At 36.3% G+C, this 17,322-nt stretch overlaps 1 protein-coding gene across 1 annotated transcript in view; it reads left to right on the top strand.

The window, feature by feature from the left end:
- Positions 1 to 415: 415 nt before the first annotated feature.
- The window catches only part of LOC6576699, a 48,903-nt gene continuing 31,996 nt past the window's right edge, over positions 416 to 17,322 (top strand). The window contains exon 1 of the mRNA XM_002002651.4: positions 416 to 1,246. The gene's annotated coding sequence lies outside the window, so the exon portion shown is untranslated. The remainder of the gene's footprint in view (positions 1,247 to 17,322) is intronic.

Genomic DNA, 17,322 nt, shown 5'->3' with positions numbered 1-17,322 from the left:
TTATTTTTAGTAATCAAAATAAAAAACTGTTTATAATTATGTTTTTATAATTATGTTTTTACATACACAGACAGTATACTATATAAAATTCAATATAATAAAATAACGTTGTTTATTTACTTCTGCTCGACACAAGCCAATGCATTCCACAAACAAATCGCGCTCTTTACTTAATACACCCGCGCTCTCTCACTCGCTCACTCTGTTGCTTACACTCAGTTTTGTTACCTCTCTGCGTTTCGTTGGGCAGCCAAACGCTCTCGCTCTCTGCTTAAGTTCCACACTGAAGTTAGTTTGTCGTTGTGGTGTTCGTTTACATGGATGTCCGTGGCACGAATTGCGGCTCCTGAGCAGCTTTACAACGTTCGTTCAATTCAATCGCTCGTCAACCTTCGTTCGGCGCGTTACAACAAGCGAAAAAGCAGCAGCTCAGCAGCAGCAGCAACGACAACGGCAACGGCAGCGACAGCGGCAGAGATAGCGACAGCAACAGAACATTCGGCGTTGTTGCAACTACTCGGTTCGGTCGGCGGCAATGGTGGTTGCAACAGTGGAACCAGTCTCGTCCAGTTTCAGTCTCATCCCAACGTTCGTGACGGCAACAACAACGTCAACGCTCAGCTCTGTGCAGATCGGCGACGGTTTCGGTTTCGGTGTTACGTGTTTCGCGTGAGTGTTTGTGTTTGCGTGTACGTGTACGGGTGCGTGTGCGTTAATGCGAGTTAATGTTACCAGATCCAAGATACAGTTAGTTGCGCAAAAGTATCTCAATGCTAGGCGAAACAAAATGCGGCACCTGTGCACCGGTCGGCGCCAGCTATGCAAGCCAAGTTCAATAGCCGTTAAATAAACGCCTCTGGCTCTGACGGCATGTAACTAAAGCCAAAAAGTATCTCACAGCCCAAACGTGCTAAACATATCAAAGCAACCCACAAGATACTGTGCAACAACAACAACAACAAGTTATACAAAATAAGATCAATCAGATAATTGCAACAGCTTCGACTGCATTTAATTTGCATTTACAAAAGAATATATTAATAAATTCTATATCGCATTTCTTGATTGTGTGTGTGTTTTTGTGCAAAGCTTTTTAACTATTATATTTACCTAGAGAAATAATAATAATAACAAAAATATAAAATATATCAAACAAATCTAATAACTATACCCCATATACAATGCATACCAGCAAAGGATACAATCTACAATCAACTAATTGAGGCAACACATATTTTAAATCTAGGTAAGTGGGAGCTCACTCAGTTGTAATTAAATTAAATAAATCTAAGACAGTTGTACAAATTAATATGTATTTCTTATAGAAATATTGATATTTCCATATAGAAATGAAAAGAAAATAACATTCTAAATATTAGTTATGTATTAAAAAAAAAAAAACAATAAATAATAGATAATTAAAATATTCTACAATTTACTATTTTAATTAATAATAGGCAGTAAATAACTACAATATTTTAAAGGTGCATAAGTCGAGAAATGTTCAATTTTATTGATTTATAGTAGGAGAACATTCCTAAAATACGAAAACTAAATATAATGGTTGATATTGAATTATAGTTAAAAAAATGTACTGAAAATATTTTTTTTCCTTAATTTTAATTAAATTCTTTACTTAAGGAAATTGAAATTGGTTTTAATTTTAATAAAATAAAAAAAAACCTATCAATAGTTGTCTTTAATTTATAAAATAAGTCTTTTGAGGGGTTTCAACTTAAAATGGCAAAACAAAATAGAATTAAGATAAGCTAACAAATATAACTTTCACTTAATATATTCGTAATTTTTTTTGAATAATTCAAAATTTGTTTTATTTATACATAAACAAAACGCTTTTTATTAAATTTATATAAGATCATATATATATTTTTATAATTATGAAGTCTTTCAAGTTTGTTTAAAATATATAAAATATTTTGAGTGCATTTCATTAAAATGAAATTTTTAATTTGAAAATTTCGACTGATTTACATTTAAATGAAAAAGGAAATTTTCAAAATTTATTTGAAACAATTAAAGTTCAATTTTTATATTGAGACATTAAAAAGGAATTTAAGTTTTTAAAAATTGTATACCAAATGTAAATTTGTCAACACATGTGGTACTTTAGAAACTTTTATAGTTTATTATAGATTACTTGAATAAAATAAATATAATTTATGTCGCATCTCTGACTCCAAGGTCTGCCGTAAATCAAGTTCGATGAAAGAACGAAGCACTTAAAGACTCATTTTGAATATTTATGACAAAGTTTTGTGACACAAAGTGAATCGAATGAATGAATAAATAAACAAATCATTGTTTAATTAAGCAAAGAGTGAATAAAAAAAATAAAAAACAAAAATAAAAAAAACTAGAAACAAATGCGTAAACACGAGCCGAGCTCTTGATATTTGATTAAAACCGGTTTCGATTGATGGAGCTAATAAAACAAATAAATAAAACAGTTTTACGGTGCAATTTTGATTAAGCTGTCAGCAAATTGTCTTCAATTGGGAACAGTTTTGAAACACCGATTTTGTAAAAGTTTCGCCAATCGACAACAACTCTTTCGGCTGTGGCGTGTGGCATGTGTGGAATTTAGTGTGCCACACTGAACATTAATTAAACACAAATTAACAAAAGTCAAACTGTCAGCGGGCCGGGCCAATCAAAATAAGCTGCTGTATCTTATGGATACTAAACAGCAGCCAAACAGCAGCTAAGCAGGTCAACCCAACTGAAGAAGGCGAGTAGAAACGTTGCAATCGGGCGTCACCGACTGAAGAATACCCCAAAAACATACAGATTCATCTTTTCAGTTGGACGAATCGGAATTCCGGGAGTATATGCTCCAAATTTCAAGTCCAGCAAGAGCTGGAATTCATATAGCCAGCAAGACGGACATTGCACAGGCCTAATATACTCATTTCACTTACGTGAATGAGTATAACAAACTAGATATGAATTTTCTTTTCTTTTTTCTATGCTTTATCAGCCAGCGCGAGATCTTTTCGGTTTACACGACTTTCTTATCTGGCATCTGGCAGATGCTGTGTATCCACGAGATACTCATACACCAGCTATGTAGTTTCCCATTGAAATTTCATAATTTTCATCAGCAATTAAAGTTGCTCAGATCTAAGAGTTTAGCCAGGCCGGAGATTAGTTTTTATTGAAACGTTTGCCTCGTCTCTCAATCGGTTTATCCATTGCTATATATCTAAGATATATGCGAGCTGATGCTGCTGCATGCAGCTACCGCGCATGCATAATTAATTTCGTGTAAAAATCATAATTACAGCAATTAAAATTTATGTAAACAAGTTGGCAGCTCGACCGAGTTGGGGCTGTTGGGGCTGCCTGCAGGCGCCATTGCGGCGCAATCATCATAATAATCTTGAAAACTTTTCCTCATCTTCTGCTGCCTGTGTTTATATACATAGATATATATATATGTACATTTAGTTTTTCTTCAGCTCCTCTTCTTCATCGCTTGTGGTCGATTTTTATTAGCATTATGATAAAAGTTGGCGCTATCTTGTTTGTTATGATGCTATTGAAGTGGACCTTGATACGCAACGAAATGGCTTAAATAGCTTGACTTGATTAGCCTATAGGAAAACTTGAAAAACTGAACTCAATTGAACTGAATTTATTAAATATACATATGTATATGTACAATATATGTATATAATATATGTATATACTGAGACTGAGCGTATATTTATTTGACGAAATAATTTAGAGTATTAATGGAAAAATTTCATTAAGAGATAAAATTGTCTGTGCGGTATAATTTAAATTCAAATTATGTTAAAGCTTATAGAAATTCACTAAAGCTAATTTTGTAGGCCAGAGAGTTGATGAATTAAAAAAAAAAAATTATTGATTAAAAATAAAGTGTCCCATATAAATAAAAAAAAAAAAATAATAATAATAAATAAATAAAAAAATAAAAATAAAAAAATAAAAATAAAAAAATAAAAATAAATTTATTAATTATAATATATTATATACGAAGATTACTCAAGTATTATTCATTATTATTTATTACATATGTATATATTACTCAAGTGTTATTTACATTTGATACAGGGATATTAATATATTATATATTAAAATGACGTCTTTCTTAGCATTATAATATGTAGATATTATTATTTAAAAAATTTAATACGATATAGATATACATATTCAGGCACCATTAAAGTTCATAGAAATCAACGAAAATAAAATTTGTAGTCTAAAGAATTGATTAATGTTGACATTAATATACGAATATTGCTTAAACATTAAATTAAATTATAGCGTGTTTCTATGATTTCAATTTAACTCAGACTGCTGAATATATTATTTTGAGTATATCATATATACGATTATTATTGATTATAATTATTATTTTTATTATAGATATTTATAGTCAGTTATTTAATAATTATCCCTATTTTATATACTATATAAATATTTTTGGCTTTTCCCAAAAGTTTCTGATTCTTTTGTTAGTTACAATAATTTTCCTGGCTATTTTTAGCTTCATCTCTAACTTTAGACTGTCACAATTAATGGATGCTGTTCCTCTTTATATAATAATACTTCTTGCCGGTCAACACAACATTTCCTGCCCAGAGTCCTCCCACAGTCCACAGATAGCGCGACAGTTAAAATTTATGCTCATCATGCACTGAGAGTATGTCATGCAGCCAGCGTCTTGCTTCGACAACGTCTGCCCACATACGTATATCTGTATGTGTAAATACATATACGTGTGCGTGTGTGTGTAGTTTGTGCCACCGAATGGCCTGTGGGCCTCTGTATGTTCTTCTTTAATTAATTAGCATCTAACTAAGAATAATGTTTCCTGCGGCCGACTGTCATAACTTGGCCGGCAGTTTATTTGTTCTTGTTGCTGTTGTCGGCAAAGATACAAAAAAGATACCGAGATACAGATACACGACTGCACAGCTACAGCGCAGCACAGGTGCCACAATTTCTGCACCCGCTCCTCCCCCCACACACTCACACACACACACGCACGCTCTTGCCCCTGTAGGGGCAGGCAGTCGTGCATGGCCAAGGAAAAGAAACAGAAGGCAAACATTATTATATTTTTTTTTGTCTTTTTTTTTTTTTTTTTTTTTTTGGGGCAGCCAAATAGCTGCCACGCCCCCACCCTCAACATATCAGCAACGCTGGTTGGCATTTTTTTCCTTTAGTCTTATTCTTGTTTTTATTGCTCGCCAGGTTTTTTTCTTCTCTGCTCTGTGTTAAGTTGTAAAAATGCAGCTAAGGGAAATTATTTCTTGCGGTCGACGTCAGTGTCGGCGTCGGCGTTTGTTTGTGAGAAAATTTTCAAGTGTTGCGGCTCATAAAAGTAGCCACTGTATCTATGTGTGCTGGTTATGTGTGTGTGTGTGTGTGTCTTAGCATGTAGTTGAGAACTTTTTCATGTAACGACTTGGCGCCAGCTTTGCTCTTATTGTTGCCTCTGCAGTTTTTTCCTCTCCACGTTTTGTTTTTGTGTGTGTGGCAGCTTAAAGGCGAAACAACTTGAAGCTTTCCACAGTTCGTTTTGGCTATGGTCTTTGCGTGTGGGGCGCTTAATTAGTAAAAAACAAAAAAAAAGTTCTTGTTGTTAAAGTATCCCAAATATTTCAGGCTGTCAGCAGAGCTTAGAAAATGGAACACTAAAAGCATTTTACTTTAAAAATAAGACTAGCACAGCACCAAGACAATTACAGCACTGAGTAGAAGTGAATTGGACAAAGTGTAAATTGTGAATTGTCAGAGAAAGTAATTCACAAGGAATTTATCAGTTTTGTTGAAAATTTAGTTGGGAATGAATTACTAGAGCTATAAATTAATTTTTTTGTTCATAATTGTCTTAATTTTTTTTTTGGTAATCTATTTTAAATATATAATATGTATTGATATACGTATGCATATGATCTTAGTTCTACATACAAATAATACTAAATAAATAGTAATTGAATAATGAACAAAAATAATAACAAATTACAAGATTTAACTACTTAAATATAATAAAATATTAAAGAAATTATTACTAATAATAAAAAAAAATAAATATATACATTATTAAATGAAAAATATTATATCTAATTAAAACAGTTCATATAAAAAGTATATACATTAGGTTTATTTAATTAAATCATTCAATTATTTTTTCTGAAATAAAATTAAAAACATTTCTGTATTTCAATGCATAAAATTTAAGAAATATACATAATAATACATTATATCTTAAATTTTATTTCCTGTATATGATTATCTTAAATATATACACAAAAACAATATTCATATTACAGAAATTAAATATATAAATATTTAATCTATCATTTATTTAAATTATTTATTTAAAATTGAAATTAAATATATAAAAAATTTAAATACCCAAGATATCTACGTTTTATATTTGGTAAACCCTGCCTCGATTTATTAGCTTGTCTTTCAATCGTTGTCTTTCACTTTCCATAGTAATCTATCATTTATTTAAATAAACTCCAGCTCTAGGCTAAAGTCTTTTAACTGTTCAGAAAGTTCTTGATACATTTCTGCTTGATTACGTTGGGCAGAACAGTTTAACCCTTTTTTTTATATTTTGGCTTCCATTTGATCCAGAAATTGGTGCTACAACAGTTGGCACTTAACCCTCAGCCCAGCTAAAGAGGGTTCGCTCTAATTACGCAAACACGTTGCCCATTTCGAAGGGAGGACGGCGCATTCAGAAATGACAAGTTCCATTGAAATAATTTTTTGACACCTGGCGTGCGAGCCATCATGATATCCACTTGGGAAACGCAGGCGCTATATTTGCATAGCCGACTAATGTGCGCCCAAAAGGGGCGTGCTGTGAGCTAAGTAGTTGCCGCTGGACTGGACTAGACCGTGTGGAACCGGGTCTCTCCGCCCCTCATTCTTTACATTATTATTATTTTTTTGGTATTTTAGTATCTAACAAGTTTTGTCAGTTCGGTATCTGGAAGCAAATGTGTTGACTGTGAAAAATTACTTTGCATGTATGACAAAACTTTTTAAAAAAATGAAAAACGAAAACCAGATAAGCACTGGCAGGGTATCGGAGAGAGGGTGTGTATGCACAGCATTGATTAATGAGCCGAGCTACGGTTTACTCCCAACAAAAAGAAGAAGAAAATGAAAACTGAAACAGAAATTAAAATAAATACAAGTTTGTGCATTCGGCAACTTAGAACTCAATTACCAAACCGTAGCTTATTCCGTATGAGTTTTCCCGCATTTTGATGGATTTGTTGTTGTAGAGGGCTGGGTGCGTGACCCTGAGACTCCAATGCAGAACGGGGCGCTAATGACGTTTTATGATTTTGTGATGCGTAAAATGTTGTGTTTGGCTTGTGACGACAGCGTCTGGCTAATTTCGAGCTGCGACTTGCTTGAATGCCTCTTACAAATCGAATGAGTCCACTGATCAAACAACAAAAGCACACACTACACATACATACACACACGTATATGCATATACGTATGTATATACAAATATGACAAAGGACGGGCCGGCCGACAAATGCGGGAAGTCGTCAGCGAGCGACTCTCAACTTGATGAGCGGCGATTCATTTCCGCTCAATGTCTCAGCGCTACTAAATACAAATTTAATATGCCTTATATGTAGAGCAAGCATATATAAACATATACATATATGTAGATATGAGGGACTACGTGTGTGTCCCCTGCTCCTTGGCTCTCGTTCCCATTGCCTGCTCGCAAATTTGCGCAGTGAACTGTAACCGAAAGTTAATTAGCTCAACGAAATCGTCGCCGTTGCATCCGAGGCAGAGCTGAGAGCAGAGAGGGCCCCAGCCTTGTGACGAATTCAGTGTCTGTTTCATGTAAGGTTCGAGTATATCAGCGGAATATTGAGGAACCGTGCTATAAGGGTCGACCCGTTGCTTAGATAGCGATGCAGCTAAAAAGGAAATCGAAGTCTTGTGTGTGAAAAGAAGGGTTTGGCCCCGATGGGAATATTTGCTCAAAGATGGAGTTGTAAGGAATTCTGATTGCAGCTGATGGAGTTAGATCAAAGTTTAGAGCAGTTCAAAGTGGAAAGTTACTCATATGAACTTTTACATTTCAATTGAAGTTTCAGAAATCAGAGACAACATTTCAATAGATCAGATAATAAGCATTTGTGTAAAAATATAATTACATATTTAAAGCTTATGAAATAAATATATGAATTTATTTATCAGTTAACTTATATGAAATTGCTTGAAATTTAGTTTAAAATCTTTGATTTGTTATTAAGTTATTTATATATTTTTATAAATATATGTGTATATACAGATGTATAAGCAACATTTTATTTGCCTGAAAATGAAGAAATATTATTTTGTTGACTTAAATAATTTAAAGTGAAATTTAAGCTATATTAAATCGTATATAAAAATATATTTGAAAATATAAATAAATATAAATAAAATATATGATTTATTTATATTAATCAAACTACATATTTATAACTGAAAATATATCTCTGTAATTACCTATATTCATTTTCTGACTCGAATTGTCTGAAATTATAATTTTATAAATATTTAAAATTTGTTAAATAAATAAAGCTGAAAAAAAAATCTATGAAATTATCTATATTCACAGTTTTACTGAATTTGCTTGAGAAGAAATATAAATTTTATGTCTTATATATAACATAAATAAAGAAATGAATAATATATATTATATCAAATAATATAAAAATTTTTTCTTTTATATATTGAAAAAAAAACTATAAAATTTCGATATATTCCTTGACTGAAATTGCTTAAAATTATATTTAAATTATATTAAATCCCAAGAGTTATAAAAGAGAGTATAAATAAAGGAACCTTATTCTGCTTATATATATTGAATAAACATATATGATAGAAATATTCACAAATTTCATTTACAATAATTTTAATCATATTGTCTATAGCATATTAAAACCTCAACTGCAATTTATGCAGCACACTTTGGGTTCTTTTGTTATAGCCAGCTGCATATTACGGAACGGTACCGCAACAAAGTAGTCATTTAATGCCCATTACCTTATAAAAACAATCAGCTAATAAAGCCTTCCTGCAAGCGGCAGCGGCACAAGCAGCAGCCCAAACAAGCGTTAAATTTTATGACCACAAAACCCACAACGAGTTAACGTTAACCCGACCAGCAGCAGCAGCAGCAACAGCAACAACAACAACAACAACAACAACAACAACGAAAAGTAGCCAAAACAACAACAAAACAAAAGTTTTTAACAAGCCGCCTTTCCGCCTGCTCATAGGGTGAGAGGGTGAGAGAGAGGGGGTGAAGGGGGAGCCCATTAAATAGCGGCTCGTTCGTATGGGCAACTGTGTCACAATTGTTCAGTACATGATTTCTATAATCAAATGGCCCAAGCCGCTGCATGCCACGCCCACACACATGCAGCAGCATTTGAACAGAAAACAAAAAAATAAACAAACTTTGCCTGCATTACGAAATCAAGCAACAACAACAACAACAACAACAACAACAACAACAGCAAATTAGAAGCCATTTGCCTAATTGCGCATCATTAGACGACAGATGGGCACAGCAAGCAGTTGAAAGATACTTTTCGTATCTGAAAGATACATTTTGTATCTACATGCATTGCCACTCACCTGCCTAAGCCGCTTTACCGCTGCTGTTGTCTCTCTCAGTTACAGTACGCGTCATAAAAATTAATCAAGCGTTGCTAATTTGTCTGGCTACGCCGAGTGGGGCCGTCGGGGCTGTCGAGCCTTCGCCTGCCGACCCATCATTAAAAAGCATGTGAAAACAATGAGTGTTAACGGTACACAGCGCTGAGCCCGCTGCCTCGCAGCTGCAATAGCTGCATACGAAAATCGATAGAGCTTGAGCCGACATCATCGGGCTCCGAGTCTCTGCCCACATGTCCTGGGCCACGCTTCGCTGCGCGGCCTAACGATTGTCCGTGGCAGGGCTGGGCATAAGCCTGGCCTGGCCTGGCCTGGTCTGCCCTGGCCTCGGCTGGCTCTGTGCTGGCATTTTGTCTCGTCATTCGCCGCCTCCCTGTCCCGCCCAGCTCATGTGCTTCGCTTTTGTATGCCTTCCTGTCAATCAGCGCTTTGTTGTTGCGCCCGCCTGGCCTGGCAGCCACTTACTACTGCCTCATTGTCAATGTCGTCGTCGTCGTCGTCGTCGTCATTCGCATCGTTGTCATCCTCGAAAATATTTTTACATATTTTTTCCCATTTTATTTTTGTTTGGAACTGTCTCGCATATAATTCATAAAAATTCCAGCAGCGGGCCACACACACACACACACACACATGCGCATATTTGGTGTCTGCTGACAAACCGCAGACAAAAACCGATCCACAGGATGTGCTGGGGGCGTGGCTGTTGAGCCGCCTCTACCATTGACAGTTAAGCGAATGCCCAGGCAGGCAAGCTTATCAGCTGTGGTTTAACAAGCCGTTGAGGGATGTCGTACCCCTTTCACTGCTGTCGTTGCCTTAGCCCCAAAAATGTAAAAGAGCCCTGTAGCTGGCACTCCAACTTCTGCTCCTGCTCCTGCTCCTGCGTCTGTTTCTGCTTCTGCTTCTGCCTGGAGTTGCCTACCTAACCCCGACCTTATTCATTTGAATTTAACATTATCTGTGCAGGTAAAATTATATAAAAGAGAGGTAGATATATATATATATATATATATATATATATATATATTCAATCCTTGGTTATAGAGAAGAAAAGTGAGGGAGTGGCACAGAGAGTGAAATAAAGAGAGTGAGAGAGAGAAAGATAGAGATAGTGATAAAATGACAGAGTTTTAGATAGACATACATATGTATATATTTTCAATCTTTTTTTACACAGATTTTACAAATTTTATTTTTTTATTTCTATCAATAATTTATTAATTTATTTTATTTATCATACCGATTGTATTAATTTTATTTTATTCCTTTTAATAAATTATTAATTTCAGTTATTATTTATTTATTATTCTTCTTTTTCTGAACTTTTATTATTCTGAACTCTTTCGTCGTGCAGTCCTATCTAGGATAGTCGAATATGTTTTCAAACTCGAACTCTTTTCTTTTTGTTTCTCTCTCTCTCTCTCTCTCTTTCACTCTTTCTCTCTGTCTTTCCCATCTACACCGTCCGTTTCCTTAGCTCAACTCCCTTCATAACTCCTGTCAATAGGCTAGCATTTGCCGTTATTCACTTCCTGTCTTGGGCCCGGTGACATGGGACGACGGACGACGGGCCGCTACTTCAGAGAGGTTTACACTTGTATGCCTTGCTGTGCTCTTATTCCCTTTGAAACACTTTATGCAGCACTTAGCATGCACACGTATATCTATTTATATGTATATATGTATGTATGTGGTGTCTCTCCAGTCAAACATTTGTCGCATTCCTTTCAGCATAGAAACAAAAAAATACTCGACTAATTTGATCCCTAGGCGCTGCTTGGGTTCGTCTTCGTTCGCAGCGCTGTGATTTGCTCAGCCTGCTAAAGCGTGAAGCATTTTTTTGCAACCTTATGAACTCACCCCCTCCTTAGCGCCCTGGACTCACCCGCACACCCACACACATTGAGCGACCCTTGAGCACTCATACAGGCATAGAAATTCAATATTGCGCTCTCTATGTCTATGCTAATGAATGGCTCGCGGTCTGTGAACCAGGCTGGAGAGGGGTGGAGCGGGAAGGGCGGGACGGCGAAGCGGGTCGTCGCGCTGTTGTCTCTCGTCTCGCGCCTTTTTATTTATTTTTCCAGCTTCCTGTTGCGAGCGACGCTTTTGGCTCGCCCCGCCTCACCTCGTCTCGGTTAGCTGCTGCCTCTGCTGCCTTTTTGCGGTTTGGCGCAGCAACTAAAAGTATGCAACACTTTTTTCTTTCACTTTTTCGCATGTTGCTTTTTGCATATTTAATGGCCGGGCACAGACAAAATGGCGTCGAGCTTTACTTTTTTTTCTGTTTTTTTGGGGGTACCCTTGCGGTTAGGCGTTGATTTGTGGGCGCATCTCGTGTCTATTTGCGGTCGGAATGTGGGCTGAGCATATTTGTTTGTTTTTTGTTTCTTTTCGAGTCTGATGTGACTTTAATGAACTTGGGCACATGTAGAAAATCAATATGCCCCGTGCTTAAAGTGCCTTGAAGCCTGCTGCAGCAAAACTTCCTGCTTGACGTTCAAGTGCCGCAGACAGGGAAGACGGACGTACAAGCAGACAGTCGTACAGTCAACAGTCAAGAGACAGAGAGACAGACAGACAGAGAGACAGTCAGTCTGTCAGCATAATAGAAGAATATATTTGACTAGAGAATGACAGACGGCAGCTACACTTGTATGCCAGGCAAATATATGTATATATAGATGTATAATAGAAGAGCTATAAAATATATATAGTAAAAAGTTGTCAACTGTCGCTCGTGGGGCAGCTATGCAAATTTTTTGTTGTATTTCCTTTGCAGACTTTAAGCCAGAATGAGCTAACTTGGCTTGCTGCTGTTGCTGCTGTTGCTGCTGCTGCTGCTAGCACACTTCACTCTTTCATTAGGTGTACCCACTTGGTATTATTAAATCATCAGATGTGTTGGCTATCAAATGCGACAATAGTCACAAGAAATCGCTGACTGCTGCAGACAGTATTACGGAGTGAGAGGGACAGCAAGAGAGAGAGAGAGAGAGAGAAAGAGATAGAGAGGGGGAGAGATTGTTAGTTATATAGTTGTCCCCATACTGGCTCGCCCTCTCCATCACTGTGCTGCTGTCTGCGTTGTCATTTGATTTGATTACAGCCTGGGTAAATGCGTCGAGTCGTCTTCGTCTGCCTGCAACTGTCTGCCTTGATGGATTATATGACGTTGCTGCCTGCCGCCTGTAGACTGACTGCTGCAGCCCGCATTTAGTGCTTTAAGCCGCCAGCAGCAGCCCTGAGCAACCACGAGCTGCAATCGCAGCCAATTTGTCTAGCTATCAGACACCACAGCCACATCAGGCTGCACTAGCTACTGCTCTAGCTGCTGCTCTAGCTGCTGCTACTACTGCACCCTATTTAAAAGCTGCACAGTCGCTCGCTTGATTAGCGCCGCTGAATTGACAGAAATTGTCACAAGCAGTTGGCACGCCCACAAGCCGAACGCCCCCAACGCCAGGTCCCCCATCACCATTTCCCATTTTCCGACGCCAACTCCTTTCAACACGCTCCACAATTTGCGTCACTTGTTGTGCATGCCGAAGTTGCATTAAGGCAGCTGCCTGACTGCCTTCATTTGCTGCACTTTTTCTCCAGAGAGGGAGAGAGAGAGGGAGAGGGAGAGGGAGAGAGCGGGAGTGAGCGAGAGAGCAGCCGTCACGTCAATTGCTTAATTGATCAATTTAATTTGACACTCATTCAAGCACTCGACGCGGCAGACAAGATAAATATCTTTTGCTCCCGATTTGCAGCTCGGCTTTTTTTTTTTTGTTTTGTTTTGTATTTCGATTTATGCAAATTGTGTCGAGCCATGTGGCCTACTATATATATATATGTATATATATATATATGCTTAAATATATATGTTTATATCTACAGCGAGACACATTCTATATGTCAGTCCCTGTCGCTCATTGATGTGCTCTACTTTAGAAATACATATATATATACGTGTGTGTGTGTGTGTGTTTTTCTTTTTTTACGTCTCTTTTTTCCATGAAAACTGCGCTGCGCTTCATCAATTAATCAATTTGGTTTGTTTGGCATTTGCGTTGTGGGCATTTTTCAATTGTTGTTGCTTTTGTTGTTGTTGCTGCTGTTGTTGTCTTCTATTTTCGAGTTAATCAGGAAGTCAGCCCGAAACACAGTTTGATGTTTAAATTTTCAGCACGCGGGTACGCAATTTGTTTAATTTTTAAGAGAGACACACACACACACATACACAGATTTAGCCGTGAGGTGTGTGACTTGTGTGTGTGTGTGTTGACATTTCGAATGAAAACTCTTTTGATTGATGACCTGTGGCCAGTTAGCTCGACTTTTAAATGACTAACTGGGGCGTTTCATGCCATGAAAATGAAATTCGAGATTTTCCATATTGATAGAGAAAATGTGAGAAGGTATTTAAGATTTCTAAGAAATTATCAAAGAATGTAGTAGTTAAATAAAGCAGAAATTTAGATTAGGAGGAGTGGAAATATAAAATATTTAAATATAAAATATTCAAAAATATAATAAATATTAGTATAATGTTATTTTAATATAATATTAATATATATATAATATATATATATATATATTGTTGTAATATCTATTAGTTCCTATACCAGAAAAAGAAAGACGCAGGTTGCTTTCATAAACAATCAAAGTTAATTGAATAGATTAGAGATTATTGTCCCTGTGATACTGTTTATAAAGCTAGAACTACATATATATGTAGCGAAAGGGAAAGAAAGAGAAAGAGAGAAGAAAAGAAAAGAAATGAATGGAAATCAACTTAATAGAAATAGAAATAGAATAAACTAGAGGTCCATTCTCCACTTCATCAGTTCTGCAGGGTATATGCACGTTAGGCACTTCACACTCTTAGTTCTTCTTCTTCACATACATGTTCATACACACGCACACACACATCCAGTTCCTTTACCTCTGCTTGATTATTGCAAAATCAAAACGTAATTTAGTTTTCATCGCACACCTTTGCCGCCTTGACCCTTTCCCACACTCCGATCGCCGTTCCAGCTGGTTTGGCTAGCTGCTATTATATCACAATTTCATCGACAGGCCAACAGTGAATTGGCTTTATAACATATACATATATATACGTATGTATGTATATGCATATAGTATATGCTGCTAACGCCTCTTTGCGCTAAAGCCGGCCGAGCATTGGGCGATAAATCTTTTATGACAACCATTAAAAATGCAGTCGCTGCGCTCAAATTGCCAGGCTGGTTCTGCTGGCCGGCTAGTCGGGCCGCTCGGACCGCTCGGGCCTGGCCTAATGCCACTTTTAGAGCCAATTGAGCGTGTAATTAACTAACTGTACATTTCAATTTATGAAATATTCGCGCGCAGCAACAACAGAAAATAACAAAAAATGCAACAAAAACAAACGGCTCGCCGCCACGTACTTGCCACAAAACGTGGCAAGCATCAGCCTGCAGCCGAAGCGAGAGCGCTCAAAGCGCCGCCAGGTGCAACCGCATTCAGCCAATTGGCTAACCAGAAGGCATTGCCACGCGCTCGCCGCTCCAGAGCGAGTGTCACTATTAATTTAACCTACATTGTGCGGTGCAGCAGGAGGCAGTCGGATGCCTGAAGATCGCTGCATTGCCAGATCGCTATTTCGGTGGATCGCTGTGGCAGTGCTGCGGTTGCTGCGGTTGCTGTGGCGCATATGAAGCACAGCCAGTTACAACTATGACAGGCGGCATTTGTCAAGCAGTTGCTTTTTATGCGCATTCACAAAGAGCGAAGAGAGTTGATTGGCTCTAAAGAACTTCACTCTAGGGACTGTAAGACGGGGTAGAGAGAAGAGTCTTGGCTTGACAGAGTTTTCATTTACATGACTGTAGAGTGAATAGATTGAAGCCAATATACTCTTTTCGTTTTGTAAATTAGATTGAGAAGCGAGTCTAAGTCTTGATTGATGCTTTTCTTTCCTTCTCATGTGTTTTATTGTTTTATGATAATAACTATAAAAATATTAAAAGTTTTGAACATCAAAAATAAATTATTCTTTAATTATTTATTATTAAGGTATACAAAAAATAATAAAAAAAAAATTATGTTTTTAACTTAATATATTTATATATTATATTATTTATTTTGAGGCTTTGAAATGGAGTGAAAAACGTAAATAAAAAGTATTTTTAACTTATATATATATATATATATATATATATATATATATATATATATAAATATATATATATATATATATATATAAATATTTTATATGTATTTAAATTAAAATTAAATTATATAATAAATAATTTACTTTCTGACTTTAAAATGGAATAATAAATGCTAAATTGAATTAGTTTATATAAGTTAATGTCATAATATATATTGAATCTTAAGCGCATTTTTTTGTATTTAAAATAAAATAAAATAATAGTTTTAAAAAAATGGAAATCCCTTTACGAAAAATTAATAGAAGCTTCAGCTGTTTAAGCCTTTGAACTACAAGAGCAAATCATCAGTATATAGAAATAATCTACCTCCGATAACTGTGACAATAAAAAGCTAGAGAAATACACGGAGTTAAAGTAAGCAAATTTGAAAGTAAATCTTTTGCTACTTAACTATAACAACTTGCTATCAAAACTCTATATATAAATCTGATATATTTCTTAACTGCCAACAAGCATCTCACAGTTGGTTACGCTTGCTTGCAGAGTTCTTACTTGGGTTTCTTCTGGTTCCTTTTTTGCTCTCCTGCTGCAGTTGAGAATTTTCTAATTTGTTTCGGCTGTGCTGGGCGTCAAAGGCTGCCGCTGGGCTGCTGAGTCAAAGTACCTGCGCCCTGCGACGTTGAAAGATGAGCAATTAAGCGCTGAGTTATTGACAAGAGTCAAGGGAAAAACCAACACACTCACACACACACTGGGGGTGGGGGTGCTGTTGTATCTGCAGCAGCTGCCTCTGCGTGAAAAATTGCCACATGACGTTGCCCATTTGTTGTTGTTGCTGTTGTGTTTATTTTTTTTTTGCATGTGCATGCAATTGACGGGCGGAGGAGTCATCAGGCAGTCGATAAGGTTGCTCAGGTTGCCAGCTCTGCCAGCAGAATGGACACATTTGTTAGATAAACATCAGTGCAGGAGCGGAGCTATATGTGGGCATCGCCTTGGCCTGGCTGCACGTAAATTGAGCCGAGGATCTCGTTAGCTGTCGTGGAATGCAAAAATAAATATGCCAAAGGAAAGTTTTGGTAATATTACAGCAGTTGACTCCGAAGACAGATGACTTTGGAGTTGCATAGTAAAATATGGAACTGCACGAATCTGAACAAGGCGTAGAGCAACATTTCTTTAAGAATGAATGCCTAATGTCAGTCACAGTTGGATTTTTCAGAAAGATTTTTATCAAAGGAAAATTGATTTTTGTATTGCAAATTTCTATAATTTATTACATATTTTTATACCTGCATTTCTTATACATTATTTATCTTTATATTAAATACTTAATTAGGAGATTATTTTAAAGAAGGAAACTTTGATTTAATCTAGAATGTTTTAATAGAGAAAAAGTTTATGAGCTCAAGAGATTTGATAGAACAAATTTCTATATACATTTTTAAGAAATTAAGAA

This window comes from Drosophila mojavensis, unplaced genomic scaffold (assembly GCF_018153725.1).
Source record: "Drosophila mojavensis isolate 15081-1352.22 unplaced genomic scaffold, ASM1815372v1 contig_36, whole genome shotgun sequence".
NCBI classification, from domain to species: Eukaryota; Metazoa; Arthropoda; class Insecta; order Diptera; family Drosophilidae; genus Drosophila; species Drosophila mojavensis.
Note: the sequence above shows the minus strand (reverse complement) of the source record. Positions and strands in the feature narration are given on the sequence as shown.